Genomic DNA, 17,642 nt, shown 5'->3' on the forward strand with positions numbered 1-17,642 from the left:
GCACCACTGAGCTGAATTCTACTTAATACTTTAATTCACAATGCTAATCTGTTTTTTCTTTCAGTTCTGTTTTATCTCAAAAGTCTTTCAGTTTAATACAGTAATTGGTATCACTGTAATCTGTAATGTGATTTTGTAAGAACCAGGAAGGCTTTTATCTTTAAGGGAATGGTTACTTTGTGTCATCAGATGTATTTCCACATAAAAGATAAATAAATTCATACAAATCTTAGAAAATAATCACTAAAACCACCAGAGCCACCTTATGAAAAAAAAAACAAAAAAACCCAGATGCAAGAAACAATACGCACATAAGTACAGGAACCCCCCTAAAATACACGGCTAAAACGCTCCACTTTCACTCTGTACAATCTCAGTACTCACACTGCTTTCCCATAAATTCTACTTTCACAAAACTTTCCACAGTATGGACAACATATTAGAAATATTCAATATCATGTAGATGAGAACATCACTGCCACTCACTGGAACCTCAATAACAAAACATAAATGTAGAATTCAAAGCAGATTTATTGTATTGGATTTCATTAGATCATGTGGGTGTATTTTACAAAGTGACCAGTGACTGGCCAACAACCATTAACTTAAGACTAACAAACTATAAAGACCAGAGAAGTACAGAGAGCCTGTGGTTACCTGAAAGGTGAAGAATAATGCTTCAGTATGTAAATGTAATATTGTAGAGTAAAAGGTAATTTTTTGTGATTCTTTCAGCAGGTATGAGTGCATTCTCTACTAGAAAAAAAATTATAAATAGGTTCACCTCTGTTGAACAGCTCTGGGATATTTTAAGACCTCAAACTTATGATTAATTTGAGTCAATAATAATCAGAATAAAAATAGTGTCTATGCAAGGTCTGTGTGTGCATGAGTGTGCGACGGGTATATATGTGTGTGCACGTGTACAGTTGGGCCTGGGCATGTGGCTTACTGAGTCTTGGCCCCTATAGGATGTGTCACCTGGGAGTTACCCCTCCCTATCGCTCCCCACTGATCGATGCTATCTCCCCTGGGATGTGGGTGCCTGTGGGTCCCGGGGTATGTGATCGGATGTCTTGGCGTGACTGTTGGCCTGCTCACTTGGGGGTTGTGGCCTGTATATATGTATACAAAGGTCTGTTCCCTTATTTGTTCTGTCCCCCCCCCCCCCCCCCCCCCCCCCCACACACACACACACACACACACACACTTCTCACTCTTTCCTTCCTGCCTGTCAGACCTGGCAGTCATATTTTGTGGACAACAAACAAAATGAATGAATAAAAGCAAACATTAACAAGAGTAGCCTATGGGGACCTTATAGAGCTCTTCTTGTAAAAGCGAATATGTTTGGTACAATAATGCATTTGGATCATGATTCTGTTTGCAAAAACTGCCAGACATGACAGGCTTAAAAAAAAAAATCTGAATAAAAATAAAAGAAGCACCTCCAAACGGGCTTTTCACGGTCAGTGCTCAGGCCCTAATTACAATTACAAAGCCAAAAGATATTTTACACCAGTTAGAAACAAAAGTAAGGTTTTCATGATTTGACTACAATTAATAGTGTGCAAAAAGCCTCTAAAGTGTGTCACTAATCTTCATTTTAATGCGTGTAATTCACCATAAAATTGGGACAGTAATGATCTGCGGGTGTCAGCTCTCCAGAATAGCAGCTCCACACAGTGGAGAGTTGTGGTAATGATTAGACAGTTCAGTGACTCAGAACTAAACACACACTGAAGATACTTTGCTCATGGACTCCATGCGGTCCTCAGTCCATTCATGGACTCTGCTCAGCCTGCATGCAGTCCGCAACCAGAAGTGAGACCTTTGCCCTGCCAGCAGGATCTCCTGCAGTGAAATCAGCAGGACCTGCGCAGCAGCCTGGAGCTGATGTGCAAACTTCAATACAAAATCTTAGAGGAGACACATCTTTCCATGCCACTGCAGACTCCTACCTGCTGCAGGAGGAGGGAGAGCAGTTTGACCTGACCACAGACATGCTGTCTGTCAGGCAGGTAGGCAGGAAGCTAAGTGGGAAAAACAGAAGAAAAAGGATGCTGCTCCTACAGGCGGCAGGAGTTCAGACAGGACTTTGATCTGCCTGAAGGCTTGAACATTGAAGATGTTACCTGCTACCTGGATCCAGGTGGGAAGTTTCATATCCATGCATCTAAAAGTGTGTGGAGGAGGCTGAGAGAGCTGAATATGAAAAGGAGCTCCAGTGAGAGTGTTTATCTTTCCCAACTGACTAAATATAATGTATTTCAAGTGAAGTTAGACTTTTTCTTATTATAATGAGAAGGCAAAACACTGTATTACAGCTTTAATGCTAAAAGTTTAAACTATTCCAGCACAAACTACCTTAAAATATTCCCCTGATGATTTCTGCTGGAATAAAAGCTTTGATGATGGCTTGTCAACAAGATGAGGCGCTGATGTTTTAGTCTCCACAGCTCACACTCAGTCTGGTGTTTGCACATCTTCTGGGTAATTACACATTGTCTTAACATGATTATCCAAGCGTAAGTGGAAGTGGAAAAAGAAAACACACATCAAATTTAGTAACAGCCCACATCTATGCCATGAATTACATGTTGTTCAGCAAATGGCACATTCATTTTTAACATGAATGGCTATTTTTACCAGTTAAAGAAGAAATAAGTGGAAAAAACCCCGTTAAAGTAACTGGGCTGAGTGACACGTAAGGTGCTTTACTTGGCCCCCTAATTATTAAAGCAACAATACACAACTTTTATTATTAGAAACAGCACATTCATCTCATACAAACTGCCCTTTTGCCCCACCAGTGTACATTCAACAACCCATGATGACAATGTAAAAGTATGATTGACTTGTTAATTTTTGGATTTTGCTCTTTCTGGAATCCCCTTCAACAGCGATTATAATGTTAAGCTTTCTTTGAATCGAGCGGTTTATCCCAGTCTTCCTGATTAGTGAGAACGTTCTGCTTTGGCAGATTTGATGGGAAGAATCTGTGAACTGCTGTTTCCCGGTCTATCCACAGATGTTTTATGGGATTTAAGTATGGGCCACTCAAACAGGCTGGAAACCACTGAAACCTTGTCAGCATTCCATAGGCCGCATGCGCTAGATCATTGAGGATGGTCACTTCAGTCTCCTGTTGCTGCATTCAGGACCTGATTTTCTTCTCTGCAACTGGCTGCAATTATCTTTCCTTTAGTCTCTGGAGCTTGAAAAAAAAACACACAACAGCTTCCTATAGTAGACCTCATCACAGCAACAGAAACCGCTATAAGAAATAACAAACTTTCTCATCCTGTAGCAGAACAGATCAGGATGAAAGTTTCAGCCACTCTCTCCAGTGCAAGACTTCCTCCATCCAACCTCACCATTCAGGAGAAGAAGGCCATCACAGCCCTAAGCAAGGATCAAAACATCACCATACTGCCAGCCGACAAGGGGAGGTGCACGGTTGTGCTGAATTCATCGGATTACCACAACAAAATTACTACACTCCTCAGTGACAACAATACTTATGAGGTCTTGAGACGTGATCCCACAAGCAACTACAAGAAAAAAGTTGTTTGCTGCCTGCAACAACTTGAAAAGGAAAAAGCCATTGACCGCCCCACTTACTACCGCCTGTACCCTGGAGAAGCCACTCCATGCATTTATGGACTCCCAAAGATCCACAAAGAAGGAGTCCCACTTCGACCCATTATCAGCAGTATAAACTCGGTCACCTACAACATTTCCAAACACCTCGCCACCATCTTATCACCGCTTGTTGGCATCACACCCCACCACATTGAAAACTCTACAGATTTTACTAACAAGGTCCAGAATCTTGTACTGGATCCAGATGAAACCATGGTGTCCTTTGATGTGGTTTCACTTTTCACTTGCATACCCACAACTGAGGCAGTGGAGACCGTCAGAAGACGACTACAGGAAGACGATTCCCTACTGAACAGAACCAGCTTCACCCCAGATCAGATTTGTGCACTTTTAGATCTCTGCCTTACCACAACATATTTTAAATACAATGATGGATTCTACAGACAGAAGCATGGATGTGCCATGGGCTCCCCAGTGTCTCCCATTGTAGCCAACCTTTACATGGAGGAAGTGGAAAGTAAAGCTCTTGGTTCTTTCAAAGGGATGGCACCTAGCCACTGGTACAGATATGTAGATGACACCTGGGTCAAAATCAAAACCCAAGAAGTAGAAGCCTTCACTCGTCACATTAACTCAGTGGATAAATACATACGTTTTACCAGGGAGGACACCAGAGATAACAAGTTACCATTCCTGGACTGTGCAGTGCTTATCGAGGAAGATGGAAGCCTCAACATTGAAGTTTACCGGAAGCCCACACACGCAGACCAGTATCTCCTCTTTGACTCCCACCACCCTCTGGAACACAAACTTGGGGTGATCAGGACCCTACAACACCGTGCGGAAAGTGTTCCCTCTAAGGCAGAAGGGAAGCATAAGGAACACACACACATTAAGAAAGCCCTCAAAACATGCGGTTACCCCGACTGGGCCTTCATCAAATCAGCTAAGATGCACAGGAATGAAGGCCAAACACAAACTACAGAGAATGGGAAGGACAAGAAGAAAAACATTGTCATCCCTTATGTGTCAGGCTTGTCAGAGAAACTCAGAAGAATTTTCTCCAAGCATGACATCCCAGTATACTTCAAACCAAGTCACACCCTAAGACAAAAACTGGTTCATCCCAAGGACAAACCCGCCAAACACAAGATCAGCGATGTAGTGTATGCTGTTCAGTGCAGTGAAGAGTGCTCGGACCTCTACATTGGTGAAACCAAACAGCCTCTTCACAAACGAATGGCACAACATAGAAGAGCCACCTCGACAGGACAAGATTCAGCAGTACATCTGCATCTGAAGGAAAAAGGGCACTCTTTTGAGGATGCCAATGTTCACATTTTGGACAGGGAAAACAGATGGTTTGAAAGAGGAGTGAAAGAAGCCATCTATGTCCACTGTGAACAACCATCATTGAACAGAGGAGGTGGATTACGTCACCAACTTTCCCCCGCTTACAGTGCTGTCCTGAGCTCCCTTCCCAGACGTCTCAACCCCCATTCACACCTTTGTTCCAGTGACCTCAATAGGCCACAGGAAACAATGGAGCGGAGTCCTAAATTGGTTTCAACTGAAACCACTGATTAAATATGACCCACGCCCTCTTCACACCTGGGCACATGTGTTCACGCACATGATCAATAGAGGGTCATAACCACCTCCAGGGGACTACGCCCACAGGGGTTTAAATACCTGGGTCTCTCCACCATTTGGTTGAGAACTGAAGAAGCCTTTCGGATGAGAGGTGAAACGTCTTCAAGAAACAAAAAGAAGTCCAGTCGCCTTTTTCAAGCTCCAGAGACTACTATGACCTGGATGACTGAGAATCTACACAGACATATCTTTCCTTTAGTCCTCACTGCTGAGAAGCACCCACATAACATGACACTGTCCCCACTGTACTTTATTTATGGATGGTATTATCAGGTAATGAGCTGTACCTGCTGTTTGCCAGACAATTTGCTCAGAGTTCTCACCAAAAGGCTTAATTTACACCAGAGAGTTTCTTTTTCGAGTGCTCTCAGAGTCCTTCAAATGCTGTTTGGTAAACTCAAAGTGGGCTGTCATGTCTATTACTGTGGCTGGCCTCCACCCACCTCACCATTAAGGCCTCATTGCAGAAGACAGAAGACATCTAAGCTTTGTTAGAGTGACTATTGGGTCAGCTATTCTCTCTCTCTGTCTCTCTCTCTCTCTCTCTCTCACACACACACACACACACACACACACACACACACACACACACACACACACACACACACACACACACACACACACACACAGTTCTCAAAGATAGTTGAAGCAGGCAGGATGCAGCTGACCCCAGTTTGGAGTGCTACAGCCCCCCATCTGAGTGCTTTTGTAAATTACAGATTTCACATTTTGAGTTGTAATAATTTGGAAAGAAAACCCACTTTTATTTAAATTACTGGTGTAGTTAAAAAACAAAACAAAACACTGTGTGACCTGTATATGCAGACCACCCACAGACACAGACCTCCTCCGCCTTCTTTTTCTTCCTCTCCTTCTCCTCCTCGTTGTTCCCTTTAGGGGTCACCACAGCAAATCATCGGCTTCCATCCAACCCTAACCGTACCCTACTGGCCAAATGCTCCAGTGTGTTGTTAATCTGAGCCTTGACTGATCCAGTATGAAATCTCATTCTTGATGATCCACATATTTGCTGTGGTGAAGATTTTAGACTTGAAGCCCTTCCTAATGCAACCTTCCTCATTTATCTGGGCTTGGGATCAGCGCTAGGAGTGCACTAGGCTTATGGTCCCAATGTGTTTCTACAACTTCACATATATTAAAAAGAAAAAGGTCCATGAAAATATAATCTGTGTTATGTCTAAATATTAAAAGGAGCTGATGTTTTGCATGCACTGAGTTACAGGAAATAAAAATCAAAACAAGATTAAAACCCACAAAAGTAACCAAACTGAATGAAGTGACCGAGACACAGGGAGAGACAGGAAGCACATAGGAACACCAGGAAAACTCAACCTTTCAAAAATAAAAGCGGAAAGCAAAGGAAAGAATAAAATCAGAAAACATGAAAACTATTGGATTGCTCTAAAATCCCAGAAATCCCAGAGATCAATCACACACCTCTCGCCTGTCTGGCTATTTGAATTGTCAGTTGTCACATTAACCTCCAGTGGTATCTTCCCTTGGAGGTAATTTAGAGTTTTTAGGTTTTTAGATGAGTTTTAGATGAGTTGAATGGAATTTGTGCTGCCCACAGCATTCCAAATTAATAATCTCTTTTCAGAATTTGTGCCTAGTACAACAGAGCTGAATAGATAATCCACAGAATTAATCATGCGCATTTTTTATGGGAGTATTTTCAACAGTCCACGACAAATGAACTGCCTATAATGAGTGAAAATTGCCACATGGGTATTAGTTGTTCCATCCATGTACTAACCAAGCTGCAGCATTTCCCCGTGGCTCGTGAGATCAGCTTTTTAGCAGAAGGGCTGGCTTTCTACAGAAGTGTCCTTGAGCAAGACACTTAATCCCACATGCTGGCTGATTTTTTTGCACCCAAACCAGAGGGCAAAAGACACTTTCATCCTTCAAAAATTAAAGTACATCACATCAAATGAGGCTTAATGTGGTTGAATACCAATGTGCAGAAGGGACGTGCCTAAACTGTGAATCTGAATTTGCGAGATAATCTGTTTTATTTACACCTGCAGAAGCTGCAACGGCTCTCGTGTTGGTACTATAATGATGCTTCACATGTTAGTCTGTGGTAAAGTTAAGTGCTTTACCTGGTGATGAATTTGTGTGTGCAAAAGCACCCCCCCCCAAAAAAAGCAATGTTGATTGCTGCCAGTAGCAAGTGCTGAAAATCAAATGACTGCAGGGTAAACAAAAAGAAAACTATTTATTGTGCTTGCCTGTGTGGGCATTAACAAGCACCTGACACCTGTCTGCCTCCCTTGTTGCAGTCTGCTAATCAGTGACATCCTTACAAACTCTACGTCGCTGCATTGATTGCTTGAAGCAGTGGTGGTGTCTTCTTTTGAATACTCATCAGGTTCTGAGCTTTCACCATGCAGACAATAGCCTGTCTGTATGCAGCTCTAGATGACCACTGGGACTATTTTTTATGCCACCAAGCTGATATCCTTCCAGTAAAGAAAGAAAATTAAATATAAAAGAAACAAAAGCATCTTGATTGATGTTGCAGATTAAAAGAATCCTGTGGTTATGCAGAGCTAATGTTCACCCTCAACTATTTTAAAAGGGAAAATAAAGAAAACTCAGTGAGCAATTGTGTGGCAAATGCATTCAGTCACCTCTCAGTTTCAGTGGACAGTTAAAAAAAAAAAAGAATCTGCAGGTAAACAGATCCCTTTTTTTTCCCTTTATTGCTGATTCACCTGCCATCTCAGCCCTCTGCAGGCCCACTAGAGAGCACTGGGTGGTGGTAGTGCTCCACATCTCTGCCATAATAGGGGCATAATAAAAAAAATCAGACAGGAAAAGATCAATATACTGAAGAAATACTAAATAATTAAAACACAATGGAATAAAATCTGAACTAAAAACCAAACTATCAATTCTAATTCCCAGTAGTGCCCTTTCTTTTTATTTCCTTGGTATCCTGTATGTTGTATGCACAGGCCTACTTACATGTAGTGTAATGTAGTGGTACTACAGAGATCCACAGTAAAAAAATAATGAAAAAAAGGGGCACCTGAAAGTTGTGCTTCTTTCAGGTCATGGAGGCATCATGGAACCACAGAGTTAATGGTTCCCATCCAAAACCTGAAGTGTCCTTGGAATAGAAACAGAAGATTTCTCCTGATGGCAGGCCATCAAGGGCTTCTTATAGGTGAGTGGGAAACGCATTTTAAAGTACTCTTTAGAACTGCTGAGATTTAGAAGCACTACTTATTTTGAGTACAGACTATTGAATGTGAACCTTGCATATCAAGAAGAAAATAAGAAAGAGCTCAAAGTGACAGTGTCACTTATGCAGCACGTTTACTTGTAGGACAAAAGGCTTAACATTTTAAATCACAAGGAAAAAAATTCCGAAGCGCGGAAGTCTGAAAAAGTGGCAAAATGCACAGGGAAGAAAAGAGGCTGGAGGGATGAGGGATAAGAGCACGAAGGACATCACAGAGTGCCTGATAGAGGGAGTGAAGGCTGTAGAAAAGGGGATGATCATTTCAAGAAGAGACTGATAAACTAGCAGCTCTTGCACTGGGTTGGGTGCCTGAAGAGCTGAAAAGAGCAGGGCTGGGTGGAGAGGCCTGACAGGCAGCTGGCCATCAAGCTGAGTGTGTTGTTGAAGCTCTTCTGCTGCCAAAAGTGAGGAAAAGATCTAAAGTGCAGGATGCTGTTAGCTAGAATTTTTTTTAATGGACATATCTAAGAAATCAGATTTGTGGTTAGTGCATTACCAAAATGTAAAGAAAGTATGTAGTCAGCCTCGCATAATGGACTTGAAGGAAATTGTTGTAGTGAGCTGCAGCGATGTGGACAGTGATGCAGAGTGGATGTATGGTTTACACATACATCACTGACTAACTGATCCCTGGTAGAGCATCTTTCCTGGGTATACTGGCTTATTGCTTGAGTCTATAACACGAAGGGCTGGAAAAACAAAACAAAACACAAAACAGCATCAGATAATATTGCAATATGTCACAGGATTTGTGTTCAGGATAGAAAATGCTTCAACCCTGATACCAAAAGAAATACTGCAGCGTAATCCTTACATGTGGAAGAATAAACAAGGATAGCATCCCACTTTAATTCAATTCAATTCAGTTTTATTTATATAGTGCAAAATCACAACAACAGTCACCTTGAGGGGCTATATATTGTAAGGTAAAGGTAATACAGAGAAAACCCCAACACCCCTCTATGAGCAAGCACTTGGCAACAGTGGGAAGGAAAAACTCCCCTTTAACAGGAATAAACCTCCAGAAGTCCGGTTTGGGGTGAGGGGAGGGAGACAGGACAGAAGACACACTGTGGAAGAAAGCCAGAGATTAATAATAAATAAGAATAAACTAATGATTGAACGCAGAGCCCTGCCTGTCTTTAAATTTTCAATTTAAAATGTATTCCTTTAAAGAGTTGCAGAAGAGATGGATGAAGTGAAAATACTTTGGACTTCATAAAACTTGTACATTTTTTTTGATGTGCAATAAAAGAGCACAGCATGATCTTTCATGAAGTCATGAGCTGCCACAGTCGTAATCATTACCTCATTTTTAAAACAAAAATGACAAACAATATAAGGAACATATTTCAACTATTTGATGGCCTTACACTGGACCTTGGAAAGTAATTCTTTTTAAAAATTATTCTCTGCTGTATCAGTGGACCTAACTGACAAGTCACAAAAATAATCCAGAGATTAATGGATGGTGAAAATAATCATTTGAGTGATTTTGTTCTCCTCCAGTGGAGAACTAACAGAGTTCTCCACTTCTACAGAGTCCTTTAAAATAGCTCTAACGTGACAAATACAGCAGGAGTAAACCGATTCCATCTGTGTTCAGATCATCACCAGAGAGTGATTTGTAAAATTGCCTTAATCAGTCATTGCAGCATCATGTTGCTGTAGTGATCTAATTTGTAGTGCATGTGGGGATTTACTTCCCAACAGCAGAGCAATGCGTTAACTGGGCGTGTGTGTGTCAGTGGTGGGTGTCATGAGATATTGTTACCGTGATACTGTGCTTAGGAAGTGGACTGTCCAAGTAAGGAAAAACTGAAGTAGATTCTTTACAAAACTTACCAGAAACTGTGTTTGTTGGTAAAACTACCTGCAAAATGCCTCCGCTTAAACAACAGACTACTGTGCAAAAGTCTTGAGCCACCCCTCATTTCTTTATATTTTTGTAGGAAAATGGGAAACAGGTGCAGCAGGTGCAGTTCTTTGGATGCTTGCTGCCTTTAGATGATCACACACTGCTTCAATAATCTTGGGGTCCCTGCTCTGGGGAGGCTAATCCTCCCCACAGTGTCCCATTGTGTGTTTTTCTATCCAGGCATGCTTTTACTGCATTGGCAGTGTGTTTGGGGTTATTGCCATGCTGAAAAATGAAGCTGTTGCCAATCAGACACTTTCCATAGTGCATCAAAATCTGATGGTACTTTTCTGTGTTCATAATTCCATCAATTTTGACACTGGCTGAAATGCAGCCCCAAACCATGACAGAGCCTCTGCCTTGTTTTACAGGTGGCTGCAGCTTCTCACTGTTGGACCTCTCTCCTGACCTCCTCTGTACATACTGATGATGGTTTGAAGCAAAAATTTTTGCCACTGATTTTCAGTCCAGTTCTTGTGTAATTTGGCCTTCAGCAAACAGTAGTTGGAATAATTGAAGGCCATCTCTGTATCTCTCAGGGCCTGTGTCAGGTCTTAGATATTTTCTAGGCCTGCTGCTTCTTCTTTTATTCTCCATTATTATAAATGTGTAAGGACACATTATACACCCTGCTGAGATCTGCCAAGTTTACAGCTAATAGCTCTTTGGGAATATTTCTTTAATAATTTAATGCTCATTGTGAACGTCCTCACTAATGGACCCTGAATTCAGGTTGTTGCCTTTTTATTAACTAAGACAATATATCAACTTTTGAGTGCCTGGCCTGTCCTTATTCAGGGTGTCAAAGCTCCTGTTGTATCAACATTACACACAGTCCTCTGGCATCTGCACAGTGATGCATTGGTAGATGAGATGGATCCAAAACCAACACATATGGATGCTTGTTAAGGACCCGATGCTGTCACATTTAAACCCAAATGAGTAATGTGTGTGCTTAAAATTACGAAGACTGCAATTTAATCTGCATTTTTCTTCTCTTATCATGCTTCCATCTTGATGGCAGTGGCATTGCAGTAGAATACTCATGATTATAATAATCTGTATCTGTACATTTTCTTGTTCTAGTGGGTCTGCCAGAGTGAAAAGAGAAGAAAAGAATGAGAGTGCAAATGCAAGACACACTGCTGGACTATGGAAATATCCATAAGTTGCAAAAATAGGTGCATAAAAAAATGCCCAAATCTTAGAAGATGTGGAAAAGTGTTAGACCAGAATTAGCTGTGAGGTCTCTGTATTCATTAGCATCAGCAATGTGAAATAACAAAAAAGAAAAGAAACTGTTCAGTTTTAGTGAATTGAAAGGATAAAAAAAACAAACAAACTCTTTTTGGGCTAACTTCAGCTGCGGCAGGAGGGATGCTTTGTATGTGGAGATCGACAGCGGGATGCGTAGGCTATCTCAGATTTAAACTCTCAAACTTCATTTCATTAGAATATACAGTTGCTCTGCTCTCTATCAACAAAGCAACAGCAAAAAGAGCTTCAGCAATAGCTTTGCCTCCATTCGGCCTTTTTTTTTTTTTTTTTAGCCTTTAGGGAAGCTGTTAGCTGTTCTTTGAATTATCAGTTTAAAGGATTTGAAAATGCTGAAAGAAACAGCATTCAAGTCAAATGCAGAATGTCTGTCATAGTGCGAAGTCTGTCATTTACAGGTTTCCCTTTCTTTATCCCAGAGTGTATACAGTATTTGCTGTTTTTTTGTCACACACTTTGTAAAAGCTTGCAGACATGTTGTCCTACACTGCAACGCTTTCAGTTAATATGTGTTAGCTGGGTTAATGTTGTCTGGATGTGAAAAAGCTCACACCTCAAACAAGCATGGAAAAAAAAATGATTGAATTTTTTCTCTAACAACTTTAGTGTCACTCAGTCGCACAGAAAAATGTGTAAATGTTGGGCTGTACTGCAAAATGCATTACATTCACACATATGGTTTAAAAGATAGGCACCATGATGTTGTGGCTTTGAAGCCTCAGTGTTAGCATTTTGGCCTCTGCCATGCTGTTGATTTGGAGGCATAAATGAATTTATTTGTAAGTCTCAGTTATTAGTTAAAACTAGCAAGTTTGTTAGTTTGTTAGCTGAATCCATGAACTGTACTGGTGAGTTGCACAGATGCAGGTACCCATTAATCAGTGAAATATAACAGACTGAAATAAAAGTTAAAAAAAGAAGAATTTCATCCAAAAAATCTGAAGCACAAACTTCTTATTACCAAAATATAAACATATATTTCTGCTGTAAAGCAGGGACTGATTCAGTAGACTCTTAATGTCTTGATGCCTGCTCAATAATCCCTCAGAGAGGGGCAGTAATCTGCTGTGACTGGTTGCAGGTTGAAGGGAAAGTGAGGAGTAAAAAGAAGAGCGCAGAGACCCAGGAGAGCAATCTGGACAAAACTTTCTATCTATGATTTCACCATGGACCTCAAACATGCACAAGCTGGAAAAAGAAGCTCTGGTTCATTTTCCTCATTGGTGCAGTTCATTTGTGTAGATGTTAACCTGGTAATCACTATGTGCTGACCAAAACAACCACACCAAGACCTTTTGGAGAAGGTGTTCTCAGTCAGGCTCCAAATAAACTCCAAGGTGGTTTATTTACAGTGAGAATGTGATCTGACTTCAATTTGACCCATCTACCAGATGCACACTGCTACTTTGAGCTATATTATATTACAGTCCACATACCATATTCTTATTCATATCATATTCTTAGTAATCAAGACTGCACTTCAAGGATTTATTTTTGCTTTTTATATTTAAGTGTCAGCGTGATCCAGCAGGTATTTTACTGCTACCCAATTCAGACTGTAACTTTTTGGCTGTATTAAAAAAGGCTTTAATACCTAAATTGAATCAGTCTGTCTAAAGCTCATGCCAACAAGCACAGCAGCAGAGCAGAAACCGAGCTGAGAAAATATGAATCCACAAGCAGCCGGTGACAGCTCTGACTAGAAGCTCAGCTTCCACCCCAAAGAGATGCCTAAGCAAACAGCTTATATAAAGAATGACTGAGCAGAAAGTTGGGCTGGGCGGCTTGGGTAGCAGCGCAGTGCAAACACACAATTACTTTCTTCAAAAAAGCATCCTGAAACAAATGACAAGAGAGCTGCAGATCCACAAAACACTTGCGAGAGGATATAAACAGTAACAGTAAGATATTACAAAAGCAACAGGATACAATCCCGGCCTGCTTTGCAGAGACGTGCTGCTTCTGCAAGTCTAGTGCAGCCTCGTCACTCCGTGAAGCTAAAAATGGGGAGATATCAGTTTTTCACCAGGTGAAAAACCTTTGGTGTGCAGGTGAACTTGTTTTTCAAAGACCTGGGTAAAGACATGTAGTCTTGCCCCACTCTTGCTATGGTAATCTCTGGTGTTGAAGCCCTTTAATAAGTGCTTAGATTGTCTCTGAAATACAGAGGGAGACAGAGAGATGTGAGCATGAATGTGATTATTTATGAGCAATGTAAATCAATATCACAGCATATCTCCCTGTGGTGGATAAGTAATCTAATTGATGGAACAAACAAGAGAAGGAGAGAGAGGGATGCAAGGTGGCCAAATATGCTTCAGAATTCAAGACATGAGGACATGCAAAGGATATAAAACCCACCTACATAAAATGCCACACATTTATGTGGCATGCATGCTCAGTAGCCTGTTATTATCAAATATAGAGGCTATTAGGCATACACTAGTGGTTTATAGGGGTCATAAATTTACCAGGTCAATAAACAGGGGGAGAGGTTGTGTGGCTGGAGATTCATATTTCACGTGGATGCAACATGATTGATTTCAGCATCTTAACAGACAGTATTGGTTGTAAATGTGCAGTTACTAACAGGCCTGTGGAAAAGGCACACCATGTCACCCTCATAATGCAAAACATAATACATTTTCCAATCTACACAGGCCTGTCAAAGTGTTCCTGTCAGATTCAAATATAATCATAAACATCAATGAAAATATTAAAACAGATAACCCAATATGCCACCTATTACCTGGCCCGCACTAAAAGGGGATTTACCTGTTGCAGCACTCATCTGCCTGCCCTCCTTCTGCTGGAAGCTGCTTAGATTCTTTTTTCTTTTACATTATAAAAAGTAATTATAGACTAATCATGCTTAAAATATTGAAATAAAGTTTGGGCTTTAAGTTTATGCCTTTGGGAGAGAAGTTAATTTTCTACTTGCAGAGTTCTTCACAGTAGCAGAAAATGTGACCCAAATGTTTCATAAATTGCCTCATGGGGGTCAAAGTCCATAAACTTCACTTTGTGGGGAATAAGTATGTATCTACTAAATTTCATGCCCATCCAGCATCATAAATGTCAGACTGGTGGTGCAACTACAGAGGCACGCACAAAGACTGTCTCAGTCTGTCCCCTGCCTGTCTGTGGCACCAGGTTTGGGAATTGTCAGATGCTTTCATCTTATGGGGGACATGAGAGCCAATCCATCCAGCAGTTGTTGGGATATATGATGGATCAACAAACAACTGAGAATTAGTTCCATATATTGGAAGTTGAACTTTCAGTCCCCTGATGACAGACAAAACATTTCAAACTACAAACAAAAACTATACAATATGTACAGGATACTTTACTTCCACTAAGTTCCAAGCACACAATTTTTATGAAATCACCCCCAAAATATTCCTCTCTTGCATTCCTATGACTTGTTGTCAGTGAGTTGACTCCCTAATAATGTAGCCCACAAACTGCTGTGAATGCGTTGTGCCACCTCGTTAAAGGAAGCTTCTCTTGTTGTTTTTACCCTCAAACTAATAGTTTGAATTTTCACAGTGTCAGGAATCTGTGAGTCACACTTATTCTCACTGTTTAAAGATCAAGCACACTGATGTGGAGGCGCTAAGGATCTCACCCATTCAACACGCCAATTGCTGGTTGCCATATGTGTGTGTGTGTGCCAGGAGACTGAATCCAATAATTTAGAGGATACAGGTATTTTTACTGTTAGCCATAAATTTAGAGAATATAGCTCCATAAAATACATTTCGTTTTGCAGATGCTATAGAGCACTCAGCATTAGTAGACATACAATAAATCACTGTATATGAAGGAGTGTGAATACTATAGTATTTTGTAAAAAGGATCATAAACACTACTCACACTGTCTTCCTGCTCTTTTCTTTTTGGTTTTGCTTTATTGACCAAAATAACTATTTCTGCCAGTCACTGTGACTAAGAAATCTTTTTCAGCTCACCTCCTTAAAGAATATTATAATTCCTAAAATGCAACTCTAGTAGAGGACCGAGCAGGACAGAAGCACATGTGTAATTTTTTCAGACTTTTAATAACTACGATCTGGCATAAAGGCTGTGATTCTGATGAAAAGAAGATGCAGCAGCGCATCTTCTCTTCTGTTGTGCCTCTTTCTTGCTTCATCAACTAGCACCTTGGGTAGGAGGGATTAAGAAGGAAGGAAAAGAGTCTAGAATACACAAATTACTAAATAAGGATGGACAGTAATATGATAGATGAGCAAGCAGGATGGTGACACAACCCAAAAGTTGAGCATGTTAATAGGCAAATGTTAAAACTGTAATCAAAAACAGGCAGGACAAAAAGCAAGGCTGGGACATCTGGATGAGAGTACAAAGATAGTGTGGAATGGTTTAACTGGTGGACAGGCAGTATTTAGAATGGGATCGGGAAGATGAAGTCAGGCAGGAGACAGGAAAATGTCCTGCCTCACACCGTGGGGAGCTGAGCTAAATGGTTGCCACAATACCAAACTGCTTTGGAGAGGAAACTAGGATGGAATATGTTGTGTTAATGCTCAAACAAAATATCATCCAGTGATGTCACTGCAAATGCTGAAAGTTCAACTGTAAAGAATTTAATAGCAACATCTACCAGAAAATCAGCTTCAAACAGCTCTGTGAACTTGTATCGCTGTCAAAGACTTGCTACTTATGACAGCTGTGCTCTGAGAATGCCACATTGGGCAAAACCCATGTTGTGCTTCAATGCCTTTCCAGCACCAGTCAGGTCAACTACCATGCCAGACGCCTGTCTGTGACTGACAGTCTGTACAGGTGTCTCCAAAGGCACCTGCAGACCTTGTTCAAGCTGTACCTTTTGTCAAGCCAATCAGATCTTTCAGACATGTTTGTCCTGAGGACGTTTTTCAGGAAGGCGCTTTTATAAAATATTGCATTTTGTCTCCACCTATTTTCTATATTGTTTCTTTTACTTTTGCAAAAATGCAGATTTATAAATGTCAGTGGTGTCATGTCCACAAAATTTGAAACTATACATACCAAAAAACGTGAGACTATCTTCTGCAAGGCTGTTATTGTGACCTATAGTTCAGAGAGTTCAGTCATTTAGAAAAAGGCTTGGCAAGAAAGCAAATAATTCATTTTTACCCACAATAATTCAGTTTAGCATATTTTAAATCAGAGGCACTATGATTTCTATTTAGATGCAACATGTCATATGTTAGGACTGCTTGTTTTCAGTCTAATAAAGATCATATTTTTCTGCCTTTGTGTAATTTGATACAAAGCACTAAAGTGCTTGTTACGTTGGTCTTTATTTTAAAGGTGAGGACATCCTTTAAAATAAAGTGCAACTGTCCCAAAGGCCCATATATGTCACATTCTCTCCTTTTGTCTCCACTCCTGCCTGTCTGTCTCTCTTCTGGTGTCTTTCTGTGTATTTGATCGCAGACGTGGACACAGGTGCTCTGGAACCTGAGCAGAGCATCACCAGTTTCAACTTCTTCTCCCATCAGGCCCTCTTTAGCTGTGCTGCCACCATGCTGCCAGAAGTTTACTGATGCAAGTCGAGGTTCCAGACATTTGTTTACTATCCTGTCACGGTTCTGCCCTGTTTTTCTCGTGTCCATTCCCTGCTCCTTGGACCCTTCTTCAGCTTTGCTTTGCATCTCTCTGCGCTCTGCTTGGCCCTACTTATTTCAGGACCAGCACAAGCTTCATCCTAAGTATTCCTGGTGCTAGCCTAGATCCCCTCCAACCCTTTTCCCAGCCCGGCTAATTCCTCAGCTGCCTTCCAACAGTATCTGCACCAGGGTCCACTTGACAATAAAAAATGACTATTGCCTGTTAGGGGCAGTGGCAGATATTAAATTTTTATAGAAGAAAGTTGAGGAGGGTGGATATGGCTTCTTAACCTCACTG

At 41.0% G+C, this 17,642-nt stretch overlaps 1 pseudogene; it reads left to right on the forward strand.

The window, feature by feature from the left end:
- The first annotated feature begins 972 nt into the window (after positions 1-972).
- LOC115772781 (heat shock protein 30-like) lies at positions 973-17,281 on the forward strand (annotated as a pseudogene).
- The last annotated feature ends 361 nt before the right edge of the window (positions 17,282-17,642 follow it).

The sequence above is a fragment of the Archocentrus centrarchus genome, chromosome 22 (assembly GCF_007364275.1).
Source record: "Archocentrus centrarchus isolate MPI-CPG fArcCen1 chromosome 22, fArcCen1, whole genome shotgun sequence".
In the NCBI taxonomy this organism is placed as follows: Eukaryota; Metazoa; Chordata; class Actinopteri; order Cichliformes; family Cichlidae; genus Archocentrus; species Archocentrus centrarchus.